The 6,661-nt window shown below is 42.4% G+C and overlaps 2 pseudogenes; both read right to left on the reverse strand.

Moving 5' to 3' along the window:
* Positions 1–1,648: 1,648 nt before the first annotated feature.
* On the reverse strand, positions 1,649–3,022 carry LOC148555492 (uncharacterized; annotated as a pseudogene).
* Positions 3,023–5,161: 2,139 nt separating this feature from the next.
* LOC148555493 (uncharacterized) lies at positions 5,162–6,346 on the reverse strand (annotated as a pseudogene).
* Positions 6,347–6,661: the final 315 nt, after the last annotated feature.

The raw sequence follows: 6,661 nt of genomic DNA on the forward strand, positions 1-6,661 counted from the left end.
TCCTCAAGGAATCATACATGCATAGCCAAACCCTAGATAATGTTAAAGCACTTTTACAATTGAGATGGGTAAAAATATTTCACAAACTTTCAAGACAATTAACAATTAAGCAGAGATATATGGTGATGAGCTATTGAACCCTCACTGGATTTTGTGTTTACTCTCTAGTCACTCAGTGTTTATTGGGTTATTCACTCTGTTCTTTTTCTATCCTTGCTTTCTAAAACTTTGTTCTTCATCTAACCAATCAACAAATATGGAATACAGACATACACAAAATCATGATGTCTTTTTCAAGGTTGTAATGGGGCCAAGGTAAAGATAATGGTATATGTATAAGGCTAAGTGAGTAGATAAGTGAATCCTTGATTAGTCTAAGATCTCACCTAACATTCATACTTTATATAATTTTAAAGTTCCTTTACCTATTTACCCAAATTCTCCCACTTTGTATTGCAAACTCATGCATTAATTTTAATTTTGTCCCATATGCATTGATTCTTTTTATTTTGCAATTGGGGAATTTTTTTTTTTAAATCATCAATGCACATGGTAATTCAATTGTTTTGATTTCACATGAGCATGCTTCCCAAATTTTTGTTTTTGAAACAACTTATTCTTTTTAAATTCCTACTTTGTTTCTATCATCCCATGTTCCCATAAAATTTCCCACACTTAAATAATACACAATTTCTATCATAAGCTAACCAAGGATTCAACTTGGGATATTTATTTTATTTTTCTGCTTAAGGCTAGTAATTGTGATTTATAGAACAAGAGGGGATTTAAAAGCTCAATGGGGCAAACAAGGGTGATGTAAAAGGTAGGCTAATTTGAGATAAGTGAGGGAAAATTCAAATTATGGCCTCAATCATCTCTTGGTATGTATCTATATTCTATATTGGACATATAGATTAAAACAAAGTAAAGAACATCAGAATGAAAAAAAAAGGGCAAAACACACAGGAATGAAATTTATGGTTTGAATGTAACCATACAATTAAGCTCAAAACTCACAGGCTGTGTGTTCTCTAGCTCAAAAATCATATATCAGTTATATATGTCATGCAAGTAGGAATCAAGAGTTTCCATTCAACTCAATGTAAATATTAGGGTGGCTTTTAAAATCTTAGTGTTCCTCCTTGATGAAATGTTGTTAACTAACTAACATGTAATGCTATATATACAAGGTGTGTGGATTATTTTAAATTACTAAAGCTTCTAGTTTACTTCCTTTTATTTTTAACTGAACCAAACTATTATATGCTAAAGGGGTAAACTATACTAATTAATCCACATATTCTATAACTAATAAGTTTAGAATTGCAAACTAAACTAAATGTCTAAGGTATAAACTAAAGTGCAAAATGCGGAAATAAAGTAAAAATGTAGCAAAAGAACAATGTGCAAGTACAGAAGAAAATAAAAATACAGAAAAATAAACAAAATAAGATAAAAAAAAGAGTCTGTAGTGGTTTACCAAAAAGATAGGCCAGGGATGGCGACCTCTCTACACTTAAAATATAGCATCGTCCTCGATGCTCACTCAAGCTGGGTGTGAACGAGTGTCATCACCGGAAGGATGGGCTGCTGGAGTCTCTGTGGTGGCCTGAGGGTCTGCAGACTGCATAAGAGTAGGAGGATCTGTCTACTGCAGTGGAGGCACTGACTGTAGAGGGATCTCTGGGTCTGCGGCCTGAATTTGGTGTGGCTCTGCCTGCTGTGGTACAGCCTGCTCTGGTACTGCCTGCTCAGCCTCTCTCTGTGCATGTGTCTCCTCCTCATGCTCGTCCGTCTCCTTCTCAGATGGCTCTGATGGTGTGTCAGGCTCGGAGGGGATGTAGCCACCGGATCGGATCATCAACTTGAGGTGCTCATAGCGTCGCTTGTTGTGACGCTCAGATCTCTCATATCGCCGCTGGTTGCGGTACTCCATCTGGTCCAGCTGCTGAAATAAGCGGTGTACGAGGTGGTAAACGGGCTCTGAGGCAGGTGGAGGTGCAGTGGTGGTAGCTGGTGCAGCAATGGATGAAGAAGGGTCAGCTGAAGGTGTGGCGGTCTCATCAGAAGCGGTGAGGAATGGGGGTCTGTGGCCTAAAGCCTAAAACTACCTACTGTGAGGGATAATCTTCTTGCAGTCTGCAGCAAGTGGCTTCTCATCAGCAAGCTCCCAAGGCACGTCAGCTCGACGGCCTAGCTGGGTGATCAGATAAGGGAAAGGAAGAGTGCCTCTAACATAGACCCTGGCCATATAATATCGGATGAAACGTGGTAGATACAGGTCCTTACCCTCCATCACACACCAGATGAGGGTGATTATAGCAGTGGGCAGCTCTGTCTCATGAGTGCTCGGCATCACATAGTTGCTCAGAATCTGGTGCCAGAGCCGAGCCTCATCATTCAGATAAATCAACTTGATTCCCTTAGGCATCACTGTGTTCTTTCCCATGACCCATGAGACAGTAGGATCAAGGGCTATCCTCTGCTTGACAGCATCCCAGTCAAATCTCATAAAGCGCATATCCTCTTCAGCCTTTTGGTAACCGTCAGGCTGATCTGACTTAGGCTGAAGGTGGAGGATGTCCTCAATAGCTTCCTCAGTGACCAAAATCTGTTTCCCTCTGAGGTGCACTGCATCTAGGGAAGTCTTAAAATAGTTACAGTAAAACTATCTGACCCAGGAAGCATTGACCTCTGTCAAGTTTCTCTCCAAGAAGAACCAGCCTCTCTGTTTTATCTGTTCGGAGGTGTACTGCTGTAGTTCTTCTGGAATTGTTAGAGTTCTCTCCAGGTACAGGTTCCTGGAGGTGGCAAACACTGGATACTTCAGCTCACAGTATCTGTTTGCAAATTTAACTGGATCATTGGCAGTGAGGAGCTGGTCAGCCTTCTCCTGCGGGGTAAAGTGCTTTTCCCGCCAGGAGTCATCATGCATAATGTCCAGGATAGACATAGAGGATTCGCCTCTTTTCTGTTTGCCAGTGGTTGCTTTGCCTTTTCCTTTACGCTGAGGGTCAGACATCCTGAAAAGCAGAAAGTCCAGGGTATAATTGAAGAACAAAGCAGGAAAATAAGTAGACAAATAGAATAATAACAATATAAGCACATAGTGGCAAAAGAGCAGTAGAATTATGAAATGAGTTAAGTATATGTGCATTATGTATTGTATTTGAGTTAGAAATCTGAGATAAAAAATCACAATCCAAAATGTAATCTAAGTAGAATTCATGTTAATTAGGAAAAATAATAATCATGCCTTGAGTTAGAAAGTTAAAGGAAATAGTTAAAAACCAAAAAGAGAAGTTTGACAGTTAGATCGGTTAGGATTGAAAAAGAGGTTAGAAAGTGGAAATCAGTGAGTTAGGAGAAAGAAAATTAAAGTGAATGGCATTGACAAATGTTTCCTAGGTAACAATAAATTCACAAATTTAAAGAATAATCAACTCATATTCAAGCAAAAATTTCAGTGTATTGATGATAATTAAGAAGGATAGAGAAGTTGCAAAACTAACATGAAATCATCAATAGTGCAAGTTATTAACTAGGGGATCAAAAGGAATAAGAATGCTAGCCCGGGCAGGCATGAATTGGTTTGGTTGTAGCCAAGTAAGGCAAAATAGTAAATTACCAAACTCAATACATGAAAACAATTTGCAAAAAATTGGGCAGCATTCCAGCTAAAAATGGATGATCCCGGAAATAAACAGCATGAAAAAAGTAGTTCATATAAATTAAAATAAAGCTGCAAATAGATACAGATAATATGAACATAAAAAAGCAATGTAATAGCGGCAAGAAACATGGAAGAACAATGTATGAACAATATGAATATCACAGCAAAATCAGAATTGCGAAATAGATCAAACAGGTAGCAAGAATGGTGCAATTATCAGGCCTAAATCCACTAACCACATCCTAGCTACCTAACCACCTAGAATCCACTACAAATATGCATCTCTAACTAGCCTAATTCGAACATAATCTGAAAAATAAATAACTACAAGTGATAGAGAAATTGGCGTTCGGCGGAACCTGGATGTGTAAGAACAGAGGTGAGGGCAGAGAGATGGTGGTGGTGATGTGGCGGTGCTGGGAGGGATATGGTGGCGCGGTGGCGGAGCAAGGGCGGTGGCGGGGGTTGGGTTGGGTGAGGGGGAGAGGAAGGGAGAAGGGGGCGAGGGTTGTGGGTTGGAGGGGGGTTGTGATGGTGAGAGGCGGCACTGGTGGCGAGATGGTCGTGGTTGGCCGTGGTGGTGGTTGGGTGGGGGGAAGAGAGGGAGCAGAGGGGGTTTGGGGGAGGAGAATGGTGACGCGGGGGGGATAGGGTTTCGCGTGGTTGGGGTTAGTGATTTTGAATCCACGCGAACGCGTGGAGCATGCGATCGCGTGGCTAGGGTGAAATGGGATTGACGCGGTCGTGCGATTGACGCGATCGCGTGGGTTTAGGTAAAAGATGGATGACGCGGACGCGTGAGGCACGCGACCGCGTCGCTGAAATTTGTGCTAGACGCACACTTCCAGCGTCGTTTTAGCGCAACTCTCTGTCTCCATTTAGGGGGCCATAATATCCACGCGACGCGGATGCGTCGCTCACGCTTTCGCGTGGGATGAGTGTTTTGCAAGTGACGCATTCACGTCAGGGATGCGAACGCGTGGCCCGTTTTGTGCTAGACGCACACCAGTCGCATGATTCCAGCCTAGATTTCTGGGCGTTGGATCTTTACGCCGATTACCCGGTCACGCGGTCGCGTGAGTGATGCAGACGCGTGGGAGGTATTGTTTTCGCAACTGACGTGAACCGCGCAAGCGACGCGGTCGCGTGGAACAATTTGTGCCAAAGGCATGCCTTCAGCCACGCTTTCGTGTGACTTTCTGTTCACTTTCTTTTTCTTCCTAATGCACTTGTGACGCAGACGCGTCAGCGACGCTTACGCGTCAGCGACGCTTACGCGTCACGTGCATATTTTTTTTTTGTAATTATGCAGTATGCAATGTTGATGCAAATGCTATGAATAATATTCAGGTTCAATGAAAATAATATAATATAAAAACAAACAAAACGAAATAAAATTGAAACAGGAACGATCATACCATGGTGGGTTGTCTCCCACCTAGCACTTTTAGTTAAAGTCCTTAAGTTGGACATTTGATGAGCTTACTGTTATGGTGGCTTATGCTTAAATTCATCCAGAAATCTCCACCAATGTTTGGAATACCAACAGCCTCCGGGGTCCCAAACTAGGCATGTAAAGGTTCTGAGCAGCTTCGAACAGATTCTCAGCCTCCCAGGGTGACGAATGTCAGAATATTTTCCAGGATCCCAAACTTTGTTTTTAAATCCGCCTTCGTCTTGATCTATATTCTTCCATCCGGGTGGTTTAGAAGTTGTATTCTCACCAAGATGACCAAACGTCTTTCGAGACCCATTCAATTGAACTTGGTACCAATCCGTGCACCTCGAATTGAAGCGTGGAACCTTATTGAATCTTGCACACCAGCTCTGAGCACGAGCCATTTCCCTCTTACTCTTAAAGCCGCGGAGAGCTCTAAGCTGGCCATCTGTTTCAAGCAAACCATATTCAAGTGGAAAAGTAAAGATAAAGGTTAAGGATTGTACCCACTTGAAGCTTGTATTAGGTGGTAATGGCCTTGGGATAGGTGTTTCTAGTGGTTCTGTAAGCTCTACTCAGTTGTATTCTTCTGTGAATTCCTCCACTTTTTTGCAAAATTTTTCAATAGCAACTGCGTCCTGATCAAAGTCTTCTATGTCTTCCTCGTCACTCAAGTCATAAGTTGGAGGTTGAGAGAAATCTACCTCGACATCATCTTCGTACTCACTTGGATGAGGTTCTTCAGGCTCAAGGAGTTCAGTTGTAGATGTAAGTTCATGACTAGGAGAGCTTGATTCATGATCATCACTACCTATGGAATCAATTTCTTGATCTGTTCTGTCCAATTTCTCACAGGGTATATGCTTCGGAGGTTGTGCGCTATCCTTCCTGGCATCAAATTCGAACTTCTCAGCGGAATCTTTTACAGTCCTCGATTCCCATGGAGGTTCAGCATCTCCTAAATCTTCAACCACTTCTTCCTCTACAACTATCATGGCTTCCTCCACTTGTTCCAACACAAAGCCATGCTCCTCATTGTCCACTGAATTTTCTAGTGTCTCCTTCATGCTACGCTCTTCTTTAGATTCTCCACATGCAGCCATGGGAGTACTTTGAGTTCTCAGATGTTGGGAGGCTATTATATTTACTACCTCGGTTAAGGCAGTAGTGAGTTCTAGTACGTTCCTTTGCATCTTCGCTTGCCCTTGAAGAAGAACACGAAGTTTGTCATTCATTGGAGGTTGGGGTGGGTATGAGGGTTCATTGGTTGGGGAAGAGGGTTCAAAATAAGAATGTGGTGGTTCTTGGGAGTAATTGGATTGGGATTGTGGTGGATAAGGGTCATACGGTGGTGAATGGTGAAAAGGAACATGTGAGTGTGGTGGTTCAAAGCTACGTTGAGAGGATGGTCTATAAGCACAGGGTGGGGCTTGTTGGTAATTACAAGGGGGTCCACCATATCTATCAGCTTGGTAAGCATTGTAGAGTGGTCCTTACCCATGATATCTTGGAGGATGTTGTTGCCTAAAGGGTTGATTAGGGCCTCTTGG

Source organism: Arachis ipaensis, chromosome B6 (genome assembly GCF_059453495.1).
Source record: "Arachis ipaensis isolate K30076 ecotype BB chromosome B6, ASM5945349v1, whole genome shotgun sequence".
NCBI classification, from domain to species: domain Eukaryota; kingdom Viridiplantae; phylum Streptophyta; class Magnoliopsida; order Fabales; family Fabaceae; genus Arachis; species Arachis ipaensis.